The sequence below is a fragment of the Podarcis bocagei genome (assembly GCF_964188305.1).
Source record: "Podarcis bocagei genome assembly, chromosome: 17".
Classification (NCBI taxonomy): domain Eukaryota; kingdom Metazoa; phylum Chordata; class Lepidosauria; order Squamata; family Lacertidae; genus Podarcis; species Podarcis bocagei.
In genome coordinates this window covers 36648916-36666866 of record NC_138143.1, presented here as the reverse complement: position 1 = coordinate 36666866, position 17951 = coordinate 36648916, and the positions used below count along the sequence as shown (strand labels likewise).

The 17951-nt window shown below is 45.9% G+C and overlaps 1 protein-coding gene across 1 annotated transcript in view; it reads left to right on the top strand.

The window, feature by feature from the left end:
- SHB (SH2 domain containing adaptor protein B) overlaps positions 1-17951 on the top strand; it is a 166201-nt gene that overhangs the window by 62998 nt on the left and 85252 nt on the right. The window lies entirely within an intron of this gene.

Here is a 17951-nt window from a genome sequence, read left to right as displayed (position 1 = left end):
TGGCTAACTACATATTATAGGGAATGTGGGTGGCGCAGTGGTCTAAAGCACTGAGCCGCTTGGGCTTGCCGATGAGAAGGTCAGCAGTTTGAATCCGGGTGATGGGCTGAGCTCCCGTTACTCTGTCCCAGCTCCTGCCAACCTAGCAGTTCGAAAGCACACCAGTACCAGTAGATAAACAGGTACCACTGTGGCAGGAAGGTAAACCGTGTTTCCTTGCGCTCTGGCTTCCGCCACAGTGTCCCATTGTGCCAGAAGCGGTTCAGTCATGCTGGCCACATGACCAGAAAACTGTCTGTGGACAAACGCTGGCTCCCTTGGCCTGAAAGCGAGATGAGCGCCACAACTCCATAGTCGCCTTTGACTGGACTTAACCATCCAGGGGTCCTTTACCTTCAGCTTACCTTTTACATATTATAGGCAAATGTGTTTAAGAGAGCCGCAACCCAGAGCTTTTTTTAAGCTGGAGCTCACCAGAGCTCAGCTCCGATGCCCCTCAGGTGGGCACCATTGTCATTCTTAGAGAACAAGGGAGAAATTCATGGTGAGCTCATTTTTCTAGAAAAATAGCACCGCCCCAACCCTTTTTAAAGGAAAAAGAATCTGCTTCATGGGGAGGGAATTGGGTGAGGAGATGCAGTGGTATGATTACATCTTTCCCTGCCTGCCATTTCTTTGTTCCTGATAGACTCCCATGCATACTTTTTCCCCCTGCCCGTGTGGTTCATGTTGCTTAAGTGTATATATGTGTATGTGGGAAAGACAGAGACAGAGCATGCTGCTGAGAGCTTTGAGATGAAACAGGACATAAATTGAACACATGGATGAACAAATAGGTAGTTGACTGCTCAGGTGGCCCAAGCTTCTGGTTCATGTCTGTGCTGTGGCGCAATAATCTGTTCTCTCTCGTGCGCGCGCACACGGCTGCTGTAGAAACATGCACACTATCCCATTCCAAGTCCACCAGGTCAGGGTCTGGTCTGGAACCATAACATTTTCCTCCTGAGTAAACTTTAGCGTCACTAATTGGGGCCGTGACTTTCTGTATGAATCTGCCACATAAGAATAAGAAATATCCACTTGCAGTTTTTTTAAAAAAACCCAGAGATACATATTTTCTTACTCAGCTTTACATGTAAACCCTGTAATTAAATTAAAACTGTTGCATGTGTATGCAACAAACTAATATTTTGAGACTACTATCTGAAAAAAAAACCTTGTAGATTTTTATCCATTGAAATGTTAGAAATGAACGTTTGGATGAATAAGACTTTTTTTGTCACTTGAAGCAATGCTGTGCATATTTAAGCAAGTACAAAAGCAGTGTATAAAAGAGAGAAATTAATGTTAATGTCTCTATTGATTTCTGTAGAACTAGATAGCCTGCTGTTTAATTATGTCACAGCAGCACTTAGGCAATAGCCTTGATAAGATTATTTAATGGGTTGAACAGCAGGGCAGAACAATAAAACTGATTTTTTCATTTGTCTTATTATGGCCGGCTAATCTTTGGTTAAGGCTGCGCAAAATTCTCCTTGGGCCCTAGGCCTCTAAATGTGTTCAGCAATCTTATTCTTGCTAAATTTATGCCCTTTACTTTATTCCAGATTTGCTTTTAGTTTTTCCCTCGGGGGTGCAAAGTTTAATGGATATGGCGCTTTGAAGACTCTTCTAATGCGTTTCTCAAGCCCCGCCAACAATGGGATGTTAGCTTAGGCCGTGTCATGGGATCTGCCTGCAGCCCTTCAGGGAGATATAGAATCCATGAAATGGGAAGACTTGCAATGCTCTCACTAAAAGTCCAGATGTAAAATTACCATGTCTATTATTAATGAAACACTTAAAATATGGCTGGCCTGGGGTAGACATGACATGATATTTCTCATTGGTGTGGAGAGTGCTTGAAGGAACATCTGGGGAAGCTTGGTTGTTTCTATATGGAGCAAAGCCCTTTGTTTGGAGTATTCCCTCCTCCCAGACTCTTCCCATCCTCCTTTTGTGTGGGGCTACAGAGAACAGCACAGTAATTGCTTGCAAACATCCCAGGATGCCATGTGGAACAGCAGACAAGGACTTTCTTGTACAGCTGCTGGAGAGGAGCGCTCCAGCTTGCCTCCTGAAATGGAACCCTTCCCAGCCAGCAAGATTTGCTGCTGATGTCTCTTGTTGAAGGCAGATCTGCAGGTGGGAATAATGGAACAGTTTCAGGAGGCAGATTGGAGCTCTCTTTACTTAGCAGAGCCACAAATCAATAAGCACTTGGCTGTTCTTTGGGAGCAGGTCTGATGTTCCCTGTGAATTCTTCCTTTACAGACCATGCAGACCGCTGGCCTTCAGCTGCGTGGTGGTGGTGCCCCTGTTGTGACCTCAGGCTGTGAGCCACTAGTGCAGAGCTTTCCAAACTGTGCGTCGCGACACGTTAGTGCGTCGGCTGCATTGTGCAGCACGAATGCTCCCCGCGCTCCTACCGGGGCTGGAAAGGGGTTAGTTTAACCTCTGGTTTTCTAGTAAATCTGAATCACTGTGTCACAAAGTGACGCATTTCTAAAAAGTGTGTCACCCAGAGCCGTCTTTCCCATTGTTTGCTGGCGCGTGACGCCAGGGTGCCGGCCTCTCAGGGGTCTGCACGGCTTTGCCGGTGGCTTCCCCTTTCCCTCCCGCATGCCCAGCAGCTGCGCCCCATCAACCATATGGCTGGCGGGTGTGCAGCTTGCCTCCCAAGCCTCTGGGGGAGGAGAGTGATCCCTGTAGAGGCTTGGGAAAAGGTCGACAACTCTGGGAAATGGGGGGAGGGGGCGGCACCGGAGGGATCTTTGCACCATGGCGCCAGATATGCTTAAGACAGCCCTGGTGTCACCAACATGAAAAGCTTGGAAAGCACAAGTCGGCCGGAAACCTACTAGTGTGGGTCACAACCTGATCCAAGATAGGTCACAATAGGAGCACTACCACCATGCAAACCTATGGCAAAAAATTAGGGTTCCCAAATGCATGTTTGGCTTAAAAGTGCGCCCTAGATCTTAAAGAGGTTGAAGATATCTAATGTGGAACATTGTGGGGAAGTTCATACAGTGGTACCTCGGGTTACAGACGCTTCAGGTTACAGACGCTTCAGGTTACAGACTCCACTAACCCAGAAATAGTACCTTGGGTTAAGAACTTTGCTTCAGGATGAGAACAGAAATCGTGCAGCAGCTGTAGCGGGAGGCCCCATTAGCTAAAGTGGTACCTCAGGTTAAGAACACTTTAAGGGTAAGAACGAACCTCCAGAATGAATTAAGTTCTTAACCTGAGGTACCACTGTAATTAGTTTTTAGTGAGAGGCTCACCTTTCCACCATAAAGCCTGAAAGCGGAACGTCATTTGGTGCTTTTACCTGGGATGTGGTGAAAATTGCACTAGCGGCTAACCATGAGTCAAAACCTTGCTGGCTTGCTCTGACTTTCCTTACACATCCCCACCACTTCCTACTCTTTTCACACATCCCAGGCTGAGCTCGCCTGGCCAAGGTGCAGCCGCCGCCTCATCCATATCTGCACTTCTTCAGAATTAGTGAGCAGAACCTGACGTACATGATTGTGTATGTCTGGAATTTCAATATTGTAAGTAGGCCAAGTCATAATGATTTTTCCAGCACAGTATGTTATACCTCCCTCCTCCTCCTCCTCCTGGTTTGTAGCGCAGTCTTGTGCCAGGACGTGTTCATTCCCTCGGTGCTTTTAATTTTCTTTTCGCTTTGAAATAATCTCTTAATACTTGGCATAATTGTAAGGCAAACGAACTCTGGAATTTTGGGAATCGGCATCTCTGACTCCAAGCCAATGCAGACAAGAAGATGAACTCATTGCTAGGGCTTTCTCATGGGGATCAAAGAGTCAAGAGTGTTTTGAAACAAGTTCTACAGTGGAGAACTGTGGAGGGGCACGTGTTTGCGTGGGCCTTTCCCCTCTGATAATCAGCGGGACTTAAAACACGAGTGCTGCTGTTTGCAAAGCTGTGTTGAAGCCATAAATGAAATGGGAAATTGGTGGCATGAGTGGCTGTGTGTAATGGCACACATCCCACTGTTTCCTCTTGAGCAGGGACGTCCAACTCCCAAGAGACTGTGATCTACTCACAGAATAGATCAAGTCAAAGTTTTGAGCTTTTTTAAGGGAGGTATGTAGACTTTCTTTTCCAGGTTCAGGTCTAATTTGTTGACCTTTTTTATAGAGGGGCAGATCATGTGTGAATGGAGGACAGGGCGATCTGCACAAAGGAAAAAGAGCCCACGATCGGCCCAAGCCTCCCAGGTTCCCCAAATTGGGCCACCAGCTGTTTTTGGACTACAGCTCCCATCATCCCTGGCTACTGGTCTTGCTAGCTAGGGATGATGGGAATTGTAGTCCAGCAACAGCTGGAGACCCAAGTTTTGGAAAGCCTGCTTTAGAGTTTTAAGATGGCAAAGCTTCTGGAACTGTTGGATTCTCCCCTGTGTGGGTGTTCTAAGATTCTCATTTGAGCTGCGGTAGGGGAAGAGGTTTCTGTATCTCTTGTGTATCTCGTAACATTTACTGTATGTTGCATTTTAGAGTGTACAAAGCATGTCACATATATTATCTTGGTAATGCTACAGGAACCCTGTAAGGCAGGTCACTAATATTACAGTGGACGCTTGGGTTGCAAACGTGATCCGTGCAGGATGCACGTCCGCAACCCACAGCGTCCGCAACCCACAGCGGCGCATCTACGCAAATGTGGGTTGCGATTCGGTCTTCTGCGCATGTGCAAAGCACGATTTAGCGCTTCTGCGCATGCGCGACCGCCAAAACCCAGAAGTAACCTGTTCCGGTACTTTCGGGTCCATAACCCAAAAAAACGCAACCTGAAGCGTCTGTAACCCGAGGTATGACTGTATCTCCATAATGACAGTGGTGACAGGGAGAACGATTTGTGGCTTCCCTAAGGCCATCTCCTGGCTGATATAAGATTTTAATCATAGGCTTCCTAGTACATAGCTCACTTTCAAGTTACTGTTGTGCTCAAGTCCAGCGAGCTTCTGATCAGAGCCTAGTGCACAACAGTTTTCAGCAAGGGAGACTGTGGCCTGTTTCTATTCCTGAAATGCTAGGGGCAGTCATGGTTGGAGAGGCAGGAAGTCCATTTTGCTTCTGTCTCCTTCATTCCTGAATCATTAACCTTACAGCTTGCCTGAACTCAAAGCATTCTTGGTCTCAGTCTTGTTGCAGCTTGAAAATCTCCAACTACGAGTGGGCTTTTTCCTTCTTGGTAGTGATTCAAAATGGATTCACTTTTGAATTGGAATTGTGGCTTGGCCCTGATCCATTCCTTATAGCTACTTACACTGCCTGCCTGGACTTCTGGGTCAGATAGCCTGCCATTTCATAAGAGTATCTCTTTAAAGTAGATGAATAAATGAACAAATTAAGTTAATTTGGATATGCAGAAGATATTAAAAATAAATTTAAGGAACTGCAGAAAGTGGGGGAAGGAAGTCAAGTTTTGAAATATCAAAATGATTGTAAAATCAGTGAAATGTATAAATAAAAATTAATAATAATAATACACTGCTTCCCTGACAAAGGTGGCTTCCTGTTCTTTAGGTTTGGAGCTGTAGCACACAGCTGGAAGTCTTTCTGGGAAAGGAAAGTACTTTTTCCTTCCTCTTAGAGAGTTGTTTTCCACGACCAGCACCTGGTTTGGGAGCTAGACCAGGAAGGAGTTCTGGAGATACGATGAGTGTGCTAGATTGAGTACACTAGATATTAGTGAGCTCAAAAGTGAGCTGTTAACTCAGCAATCTTCCAGAAAAGACTGAGAAAACTATATACTTGATAACTGTTCCTCGTCTACCCTTCTCCTGAGCAGACTCCCGGCAGCAGAATTTTATGGTAGCCAGGTGGACACTCCTTCAGCCACTCTGGGCTTACTACTGGGTATGCCATTGGTCCTGAGGCCTAGGAAACAAAGAGGAAGAATTAGAGATCAAGGTTGGGATTAGGATGCACTTGGAGGAGGGCTGCCCTAGATGGGGCTCTTGAGTCTCCCTTTGGACTGCTGTGGGTTCCTCCAAATTATCCGTGGTCATGGGGTTCTACATGGGGTCTCACCCCTCTTCCCCCAAAGAAGATTCTCCAGGGTTCAGGTGAGATGGAATCCTGACATCTACCTCTTCAGGTCTCAGTGCCCTCTTCGAGCACAGGTAATATTGGTTATGCAACATCAACCCTCGCAATTGACAAGCAGTATGAAGCTTCTTAATTGGCTAGGCCCAGTATATATTCTATGAACCTGGCCCTCTGGCGTTGCTTGGTCAACAGAGCTGTACCTCTACACCTGCTCAACTACAGGTTTCACAACTAAGCCTTCACTTGCTGGAGCCCAAGCGCACGTGTCAAGGAGCCGTCAGGCGAGCACAGGTCATCCACAGGGCAGGAAAGAACTTGAGACATGATATGCAATTAGGTTTTCTTCACAGAATGTAACAACACAGCGGAGTTCCTCCACCTCAGCTCATCTAGCTGGAGACATTACTGAAACTGACCTCCGGCCCCACCTTTGCCCTCTAGCCTCTGGATCCTTTCCAAGCACATGGAGACTGCAGCTAGGGGGTGGTCTCCTCTTCTGGGCTTGTCTGACCCGTTGCTCAGCAGGACTCTCCACGAGTGGAGTGTCAGGAGAGGAGGAGAGCCAGCAAGACTGGGAGTGCCCTGCTGCTGGGTATCAGGCGCAACCTCTGACTCCTCTCTATTGAGTCTGTGCTCACATGGAGATAGACTCTCAGCCTCCAGCCCTGTCCTGTAAGGGCCTCTATCTTCTGACCCACCCACCCTCACCTTGATTGCTCAAACCTGCTTCTAGCACCTCCCAGCTTGTCCTTTCCCCAGACTGCTCCCCAGTGTCCCACCACCACAACCCAGGGTCTAAGTCTTCTTCTTCTATGTCCTCCTTGGATGGCTCTTGCGCAGGCAGCAAGCACCTTCCTCATCCAGCCAATCCCTGACACAAGTCATCTCAGTGGCCCTGAAATGGAAACACATCCAGCCACATCTGTGGCTATATCGAACCTGTTTCTCCACCTGAAGGCCAGAGCCCTGTATATTTGAACTCTGGGGATTAGATTAAGGAGTGTGCCTGGTCTCCTCACAGCTGAATCATCTAAACGCTTTTGATGTGCCCAGCAATTTAACAGCGTATGTTACTGGCAAAGGGGTCGGCTCAGTGAACCGACAGCATCATCCTTGTGGTTTGCCCACGTACAATGTTTGTAGCAGCTGTAGCAGCTCCTTTCAAGAACTGGATTCCAGATATCCTGGGAGTGCTGAAGACCTGGCCTTCCCATGATCCTGCGTCTACTTGAGGCAAGCTTCTGAGTGCCAGCTCCTTTTGTAACTCATCTTTGTTTGGGCATGTAATGTCATGCACTATGGTAACAACGGATGTTTCAAGCCGCGGTGATTCAGTTCTTGCAAAATCCTTAATCCTCCTCCTGCACAGGTGGTTTACTAGCACTGCAGTTTTGCATCATCTCCAGTAAAGGGCAAGGGATGGTGGGGACACAGAGAGGGAGAGAGAATTGGCTAGGCATCAGTATTTCATATTTCCCTGGACACTTCTTCAGCGACAACGTAAAATGTTGCTCCCCAAGAGCATGCAATAGTCTATATTTCATGAAAATGACAAGCTGCAGAATGAGGGACTCAAACACTAAAGCCTATGTTCCCTAGGCAGTTTTATAACCAACAACTCTGGATGGCTGGAGGTGGGTTGCATTTATTCTTATTAGTCACCTTGCTCATAAAAATGACTAGAAGGCCATTTGCAAACAAAATAAAAACACTAAAGCCAATTACAGTAAACAACAATCATCTATACAAATAAAAGGCAGGTCAAGGAAGCCTGAGCCAAAATCCAGGTCATTGTTTTCTTGAGAGTTCAGACGTTAATAAAATCCATGGGTTAAACCAACCTTCTCAGGTCGTAAGCTGCTGCCAGTCCTATCTTTTGTCCACCCAGCCTGAGCTAGGAGATCTCTGGTTGTACTCTGGACTGGGTTCAAAGGAGCCTAAGTGCCACTCTCTGCTCCTAGGGCCTCAGGAAAAAGAATGCAATTTTGTTGTTGTTTAGTCGTGTCCGACTCTTCGTGACCCCCTGGACCAGAGCACGCCAGGCACTTCTGTCTTCCACTGCCTCCTACAGTTTTGTCAAACACATGCTGGTAGCTTCGAGGACACTCTCCAACCATCTTGTCCTCTGTCGTCCCCTTCTCCTTGTGCCCTCCATCTTTCCCAACCCCTTCTCCTTGTGCCCTCCATCTTTCCCAACATCAGGCAATTTTACACAGTATCAAATGTGAGCAAGAGATACAAGAGACCGGCTTAGTTTCAAGTGCCTCTATTTTAGTTATCAAACCCTCTGGTGGGTCTTGTTCAGCCCCAGTTGCCAGCTTAGAGGTAAGGGGGATGTATGAGTATTGAGTGGCAACTGCAGCCATCAACTCCATTGCCAGGGGGGTGATGTAGGACCCTGGCTTTCCACCCACTTATCCTCTTCCTAAACTGGTCCTCCGCTAAAACTAGCCGCTGATCAGAGCTGCGTTTAGATCTCCTTCAAAGCTGGAGGAAGTTTAAGTAAGAGGATGAAAGAAGCATTTCTTCCCAACTAGCTTGTTGGTATGAAATAGTCCGTACAGAAGGAGTAGAATCTGGAGCTGACTCTTGTGGTTGAGGAGAAGCATATCAACATTCTCCCTCACCTACGACAATTCCTCTAACATTAGGCCTTAATGATCCACAATTTTCTCCTTTGCTCAGCCTGAGGATATGCTCTTGCAGGCATGGATTTCCTGGTGCTAAATGAATTTTTTGTGTAGAACAAATGCCTTCTTGCAATCCAAACATTTATGCAGAAGGAGTATATTCAGAAGCTCAGATCTAGAAAGGCCGACACACACACACACACACACACACACACACACACACAGCAATAAAGGTACAGTATGCTTATAGACGGTTGCAATTCTTCTTCTGAATCAGTAGTGTCGTTTTATTTTTAAATAACCTATAAATATTCATGTACAACTTGCCTCTCACAGATCAGTGAAGTATAAAGTGGATTTTAAAAAAAAACTTGCTCAAAATTTCATTTCAAAACCTAACAAGAATGTACAGGTGGTGATGTGCTTTTAACATGACAATGATAGTATAAATCTCTATCACAAGTCACACTATTACTTGGAGACAGAATTAGGCCAGTGGCATAACAAGAGCTGGTGCAAAATAAGGGAGAGGCCCAATTCTCTGGCTTGGAGAATCTTAGCAGCTTTCCAGGATCTAGCAAGCAGCTAGACTTGGGATCGGCTGGTCCCTCACGTTACCCTTGAGACTCCAAAAAATACTCCTGGTTGCATTAGCCTCTTTCTCCCATTCAAGGTATACAGCCCTTGAAATGGAGATTCAGGCAGCCTCCCCGCCCTTGCATTCAATGGCTGTATAATGGGAATACAGGGCTACACAGCCTACCACCACTGGACTACTGCAATGCGCTCTATGTGGGGCTAACTTTGAAGGTGACTCAGAAACTGCAATTAATCCAGAATGCAGCAGCTAGACTGGTGACTGGGAGTGGCTGCCGAGACCATATAACACCGGTCCTGAAAGACCTACATTGGCTCCCAGTACGCTTCCGAGCACAATTCAAAGTGTTGGTGCTGACCTTTAAAGCCCTAAACGGCTTCAGCCCAGTATACCTGAAGGAGCGTCTCCACCCCCATTGTTCAGCCCAGACACTGAGGTCCAGCGCCAAGGGCCTTGTGGCAGTTCCTTCACTGCGAGAAGTGAGGTTATAGGGAACCAGGCAGAGGGCCTCCTCGATAGTGGCACCCACCCTGCGGAACGCCCCCCCCCCCAGCAGATGTCAAAGAAATAAACAACTATTTTACTTTTAAAAGACAACTGAAGGCGGCCCTGTTTAGGGAAGTTTTTCATGTCTGATGCTGTATTGTTTTTAATATTCAGTTGGAAGCCACCCGGAGTGGCTGGGGAAACCCAGCCAGATGAGCGGGGTATAAATAATATATTATTATTATTATTATTATTATTATTATTATTATTATTATTATTATTATTATTATTACCACCACCGCCACTGCGGATGCACATCAGCCATGCTCTCCTCCCACAAGCCACATATTCAACAGGCACGTGAATATTCTGCGCACACAGTGTACATTTTACATTGTTCTGGTCCTCCACCTGGGGAGCGTCACTGGTTAGGCCAGCACACTGCCTCCCTTACATGGATGAGCTCTACATCAAGGGAGAGGGAACCCTGTGACGTCCTGGCACGAAGCAGCCTGTGGACATATTTAAGGGGTGGGCCAGTGCAAATAGGAACTGAGCAGGAAAAGCAATCTAACACGCACCATGGATTTTAAAGGGAATGTTTACAGAGACTTCTTGCACTGTCCCAAGGAGGTGCCGATGGGCACACTGAGCCCCTCTTTCACCCCGACAAATAGTTGCAGACATTATCCCACCCAAACACTCAGGAAGACGTAAATACTCAAGACTGGTGTGTGTGTGTGGATGCTGACTCTCCTCCTTTTTTTCCTTTGCACTCTTGCATAGGCTTATGATAGGGATCAACAAGACAGAGAACCAGAATTTTGTGCAATTGGATGGAACCCGTGCCCCCTTTCTGAGCTTGCCTTTTTTTAATGCGCCGTGTTTAGAAAGGTGGAATTTGGAAATAATAATAATAAATGAGCAAAAGCAGGTCTGAACTCGGTCGTCCCTTAGCTGTTGTGAAAGGAAAAGATTAAGCAATGTTTCTTTCCCCTCCCCTTCCTTTTCTTATTACCTTTTGTTGAGGTAGCGTTGTGATTATAATAACTAAAGGGCTGTTTCTACGCACTCCCAGTTCCTTTAATTAGAGCTACAAAAGGCCTGGATCACACGGCGAAGGCGGAGGTGGCAGGGTGTTGCATTTGCACGCCGTCCAACTCATGGAAATGTGCCTGCCCTTGTCAGCTCTGAGGGGTTAATGCCATGAAAGTTGACAGGTGCCGCAAGAAGCTGTAATTTTTCACTGCTGACAAGGGCAGAGAGAGTGGGGTAGTGCCCTTCTGGGTATGTCTATCACCCAACAAGGCTGCATTGTTTGGGAATTTATGGGAGCTGAGCAACGTGGTCATCACATGCCACGAAAAGGGACTGTCTGATGCTTCAGTCACACACAATTTACATTTTATCCAGAATCTGGAAGGTAGAGAACAAGGAGATTAAAATGTTTGTGTTGTACTGTCAGTACAGTAGTACCTCTGGTTACGTACTTAATTCGTTCCGGAGGTACGTTCTTAACCTGAAACTGTTCTTAACCTGAAGCACCACTTTAGCTAATGGAGCCTCCTGCTGCTGCCGCACCGCCGGAGCACGATTTCTGTTCTCATCCTGAAGCAAAGTTCTTAACCCAAGGTATTATTTCTGGGTTAGCAGAGTCTGTAACCTGAAGCGTATGTAACCTGAAGTGTATGTAACCCAAAGTACCACTGTATACGCTGCTAAACCTTCTCAGAATTTTCTGGGGAAATGTTTGATCTTGTCAGGAAAATCTTCCCGTGTATAGTCCAGACAATATTTTCAATGCTTGGTATATTTTGTGTTGTATTACTATATTGTGCAACGAAGCCCCTGACACTGGTGCTGTGGAATATTCTGTTGACATCCAGAGCTGTCAGAATGTCCAAAGGCTATTTTGGCTTCTGTAGGGAAAGTTTGGGACAAGAGTAGGTTTCTTGGGCAGACTGAGGAATTGGAAAAGTTGCCAGGAGATAAGAGAAACTGGGATCCAGAAGCGAAATGACGATAAGCAGAGTTCCGAGAAACGACCATCTAAGCCAATGGTCAGAGGAAGAAAGGGCCAAGGAGGAAAAAACTGAGTCAAAATTACATTTGTTCAGTGTCTTTGGTTACAAAAAACAAGAAGATCCCCTGTGCAGGTCCCACATTTTAGAACAGGCAAACTCGGCCCTCCAGATGTTTTGGGACTACAACTCCCATCATCCCTGACCACTGGTCCTGTTAGCTAGGGATGTTGGGAGTTGTAGTCCCAAAACATCTGGAGGACCAAGCTTGCCTATGCCTGCTTTAGAAGCTGCTATTGGTTACAATGGCTTAGTACAGACAAAGCAAGTGAGATGTAGAGGTTTTTGTTTTTTGTTTCGACTTGGTTGGACTTGTATCTGAGTAAGCAGCTATGCGTGTTGGACTGCAAGATGTTGCTTAGAATGCCATCTTTTTAGCTAAATAATTTGCCGTCTCAATGATACTTTTCTGGTGGTGGATGCATTGAATTTGACAGTGGTCTTGTGGTCCCTAGATACTGAAGCTTTCAGGTAGTGAATGAGATATGTGTGAAATTTCAAGTGATGAGCTGCTACTCTATCTCCTTGCTGTATGTCTGTGTTGACATTATCTGTAATTTGATGGTTTCTGTTCCTTCTCTCTCTGTCTGTCTGTCTCTCTGTTTAACAGTGTGCTTTCCTAGAGATACTGGCTTGAGCTGTCTGCTGGCATAAGCTCATTTAGTTTCTGAGTTCTGGGGAAGAAACTAAAGATAGTTTTAGCTTGTGCTGTCAAAGATGCAATATATCTACATTACCGTTGTATAGATAAGGCCTACCAGACACCATATGTCTGCTTCCTGTGCTGTGATAATGGAAAAATTGGTGTCGTTTTATCTTCCTTTTGACTGCAGTCTCTGGGTCTTGACTTGATAATTTTTGCCTTATTTCGTGGGCCAGATTGGGAAGCCATCTTCAGACAGGCGTTCCAGCTCCACATGAAGGGCTGGGGCTGAAACCCTGTTGAAAAAAAATGTAACACATGAGTTATTAGTATATATATACATATGCACAAAACAAGTCTGAATGAAAAATACATACACCGTATTTTTTGCCCTATAAGACGCACCAGACCATAAGACGCACCTAGTTTTTGGAGGAGGAAAACAAGAAAAAAAATATTCTGAATCTCAGAAGCCAGAACAACAAGAGAGATCGCTGCGCAGCGAAAGCAGCGATCCCTCTTGCTGTTCTGGCTTCTGGGATAGTTGCGCAGCCTGCATTCGCTCCATAAGATGCACACACATTTCCCCTTACTTTTTAGGAGGGGAAAAAGTGAGTCTTACAGAGCAAAAAATACGGTATTTCTTGATTTTTAGATGATGCACTCAGATTTCATGTGTCTTTGAACACCGATGACGTCTCTTGCCTCCTCTCTGATGGAGACCATGATGGATGGGCATGTGATTGGATGTAGAAAGTAGCCTACTGCAACATTTACATTTGTGGCTCTGCCCACTTTTGACTCTGGCAACACCCACCACTGCCTGGCACTGTTTCTGCAGCCAGTGGGCCTTTTCTTCTGCCAGCCAGCCACGGCGGATGATGGTGACGGGGGGGGCAGGGAGCTGGCTGAGAGAGAAGGGCCATTGTTTGTTACGCTCCCCAACTTTGCAGTCTGAACGATGTGGCTAAACCTGTCTGGTGGTGTCCCAGCTGAGTCAGGCAGCAAAGCAGCAGGTTAGAGGAAACGCTGGTTTCATGGTGGTTTTCGCAATACATGGCAGGGCTTTGCTTGCAAAAGTGTGCGCTGGATGCTCAAACTAGCAATTATGGACTCAAAGCCAAAGCCAAGATTGAAGGGGGGAAAGTACAAGGAATTTTTGTTCTTTCCATGGGAGGGATGTTATTTTTCATCTTCAGAGGTGAACCATGTGTTTATGGCAGGCTATATAAAGGAAGCAGCTTCAGCATTGTGCACAAAGATCATAACCCACTGTTTTTGTGATGGTGCTGCCGTCTCAAACATGCTCCCTCTCCCACCCTGATAAGGCTTGTCCTACTTCTTGTGTTGCATTGACCATAGTTGTTCCAAAATTCAAAATCCGATTGCGGCAATACATTTTCCATAAATGTTCTGATAGTGTTCTGGATTGCGGTGAGAAGGGCGATAGCTTAAGCACCAGTATTCATTTTATGAATTAAAGCTGTTGTATGTAATATCTATGTAATATATCTATACATACACACACACACACACACACACACACACACACACACACACACACTGTATCTATCTATAGTGTGTATTTCAGATTCTGCCACGATTGAATATCTTGATTCTGAGTCCCAAGATATTTAGGCTATGCCTAGAGATGTTCCTTGATACCAGACTGCTCATCAGGCTGCAGTGGATTCCAGTGCTACAGTGTGGTCTCTCCCATTGTTGTTTAGTCATGTCCGACTCTTCGTGACCCCATGGACCAGAGCACGCCAGGCCCTCCTGTCTTCCACTGCCTCCCGCAGTTTGGTCAAACTCATGTTCATAGCTTTGAGAACACTGTCCAACCATCTTGTCCTCTATCGTCCCCTTCTCCTTGTGCCCTCAATCTTTCCCAACATCAGGGTCTTTTCCAGGGAATCTTCTCTTCTCATGAGGTGGCCAAAGTATTGGAGTCTCAGCTTCAGGATCTGTCCTTCCAGTGAGCACTCAGGGCTGATTTCCTGAAGAATGGATAGGTCTGATCTTCTTGCAGTCCATGGCACTCTCAAGAGTTTCCTCCAGCACCATAATTCAAAAGCATCAATTCTTCGGCAGTCAAGCATTTTCTACTAGGGTGTCATAAACCAGAGATATTATTTCAGTCCACAGTAGACCATGAATAGGGCACACTATTTGCCTCTTTGCTTCTCCCCCACACAGTTTGCCTATTTTCTCTTCCCCCGTTTGCAACCCACACCTTCCTTGGCACTGCTTTGAAAAGCAGACAGCAGTTGTTCAATTACGCTGCAGCCTTCTGGTGCAGCCTGCCTTGGCAGAAAGAGAAAACCTTGCAACCTGCCCACTGGCATCTGTGTAGCAGGCAGGCAGCAGTTCAGGCATCCTCCTGAAACTGAGGCTGGCTTAGCAGGTGGCAGAAGTGGCCAGGAGTGCTTTTGATCAGTTGCATCCGATACACCGGCTACGTGCCTTTTGAGAGCCAAGACCTTGCGACAGTTATCTCTGTCTTTTGTAGACTATAAGAATGCATTCTGCGAGGAGTTGCTATTGAAGACAGCCCAGTGGGCAATGAATGCTTCAGTCTGACTGCTAGTGAGCCTTGGCTGGCAATCAGGTACCCAGCTAATTCTGTGCCAACTGGGCTGGTTGCTGGTGAGAATCTGAATCAAATTTAATGTGTTGGCTCTTGCCTTTCCTACCCTGTATTAGCACATGGGAGAGAGCAGTGTTAGATAAATGGCTCCTTAAACAAAGGTTGCAGCTGACAACATGCAGTGTCTTGTTGCCATTTTGGGGCAAGAAGGCTCTAAAGTCTTATTTTTCCAACGATGGACTGACTGTGATTGATTCTCAGTTAAACATTTGGCCAGTTCAGATGACAGCCTTGAGCTCGGTTCAGAAATTTGAGAATTTAAAGAAGAAAAGTCACTTGATCTAGGGACAGTCCATATATATATATATATATATATACACACACACATATATATATATATACCGTATTTTTTGCTCTATAAGACTCACTTTTTCCCTCCTAAAAAGTATGGGGAAATGTGTGTGCGTCTTATGGAGCGAATGCAGGCTGCGCAGCTATCTCAGAAGCCAGAACAGCAAGAGGGATCGCTGCTTTCGCTGCGCAGCAATCCCTTTTGCTGTTCTGGCTTCTGAGATTCAGAATATTTTTTTCTTGTTTTCCTCCTCCAAAAACTAGGTGCGTCTTGTGGTCTGGTGCCTCTTATAGAGCAAAAAATACGGTATGTGTTGTCCGATTCTGACCTCTTTTTTTCTTTTTATAATATTTTTTTATTAATTTTAGCATATTAATTATCATACATACCACAAAATTTCATATCTTATACAATCTTTTTGCACTTTCATCAGCACCTCTGATGATCCACCACTCTTATCATTTCTTCTGCATTTCTTAAATTCATATTGCCTTTAATTATCTTAACTAACAATCCTCCTCTTTATCCATTTTTGCAATAATTCAAATAATTCACCTACTTCACCTAATTCGAAGGCTGCCGACCTCTTTTTTTTTCCTTAGCGATGCCTGCTCCTGCTCAGTCTGCACAGAGAAAGCCTTTTGCTTCCAGAAATTCACTCTGATTGTGCAGGTAAAATATATGAGAGAATTCCACAGGATGGATTATTAGTGTGTGAAAACAGTCCAGATGCAATTATCCCCAGGCATTGCCCTCCAGATGGTGGAGTTGTCAGGTGCCATTCCGGTGCCCAGGCAGATTCACTTGGTCACAAAATGTGCAAAATGTGCCTGGCTAATTTTGAACACTGGGGCATCTCCCTGCATGAGTCAACTCACCTTCTAAAGTGGCCTTCCCCAGCTTGGTGCATTTGTGTGTTTTGGACTGTAATTTCCATAATTTCTTAGAGGTGCTGGCTTGGGCTGATGGGAGTTGTAGTCCAAAACACCTTGAGGGCACCAGGTTGAGGAAGGCTCTTTTAAATTGAGGATATTGAGACCTCTAAGGTAAAGGTAAAGGGACCCCTGACCGTTAGGTCCAGTCGTGGCCGACTCTGGGGTTGCGGCGCTCATCTCACTTTATTGGCCAAGGGAGCCAGCATACAGCTTCCGGGTCATGTGGCCAGCATGGCTAAGCTGTTTCTGGCGAACCAGAGCAGCACACAGAAATGCCATTTACCTTCCCACCGGAGTGGTACCTATTTATCTACTTGCACTTTGACGTGCTTTTGAACTGCTAGGTTGGCTGGGGCAGGGACCGAGCAACGGGAGCTCACGCCATCACGGGGATTCGAACTGCTGACCTTCTGATCAGCAAGTCCTAGGCTCTGTGGTTTAACCCACAGCGCCACCCACGTCCCAACATTGAGACCTCTGCTCGAAGATACTTTTGTCTCTTGAGGTTAGATTGCCAGCAAGGCATCCTCAGCTATTTGCTTTGGTTCTGTGGAGTCTCCACTGCCCTCGCCCAAGAGATTCAGTAGAGTTTCTCGCTCAGGGTCTCTAGATACCTTTGAAAAGGCCTTTCGGTTTGGAGGGCTGTGCCTTTGTTGATGCTGTTTAATGTTTAACAGGTCTAATGTTTGCTTTATTGTACGGAGTTTGCACATTGTTCCAGTTGATGTGAAGAGCCGACTCATGCAGTTGTGAAAAGGCCGGGTGTAAATGATTTAAATGCACTTTTGCAGCCAGGCCTCTCTCACCACCATGCTTTTCCTCTGGGGAAGTCCCTTCCAGCTCCCTGCCATTTCAAAGAAAATAAGAATGACAGCAGCAGAGCAGGAAGGGGTGGGGGTATTAGCAGCTGGGGAGGGAAGAGCGGGTTAAGCCATTGAAGAGGAGAAGGGTTATTGTACCTGCAAAGCTGAAGGATCCAGCGTTGCATAAGAAGCTTGAGCTCTGTGACATATTGCGATTGTCACAGTTGGGGTGGTGTCTAGTTTTCCTTTTTGCTTTTTTTATGGGGACAGAAATAAAAGGAGAGTGAGCCATACCACAAACTGTTTCTAAGAACATAATGCAGTTTGAAATGAAGGGGGAAAAACAGAATAAAGGCTGGTGAGCCAAGACCTTTTAGAGCTAATATGTAAGTTGATTGTGGGTTTTTTTGTTTTGCTTTTGTTCAAATGTGGTTGCTGACTGAAGTGCATCACGAAAAAGAGAAAAGCCAGCAATGTGGTTGACGCTATCGCATGGAATATGAAACCAAACAATTACCTTTCCTTAAGAATGATGGAGCGAAACAAAAACGTTGTCGTCGTCTTAGCTTTTGCATAAATAATTCCAGATGTTTCTCATCTCTCTGTACATTGATGTAGAATGCTGTTCCTGGGGGGGGCACTGTATGGCAGCTTTCCCCCAAGCTGGTGCCCTTCATCTCACTTTATTGGCCGAGGGAGCTGGCA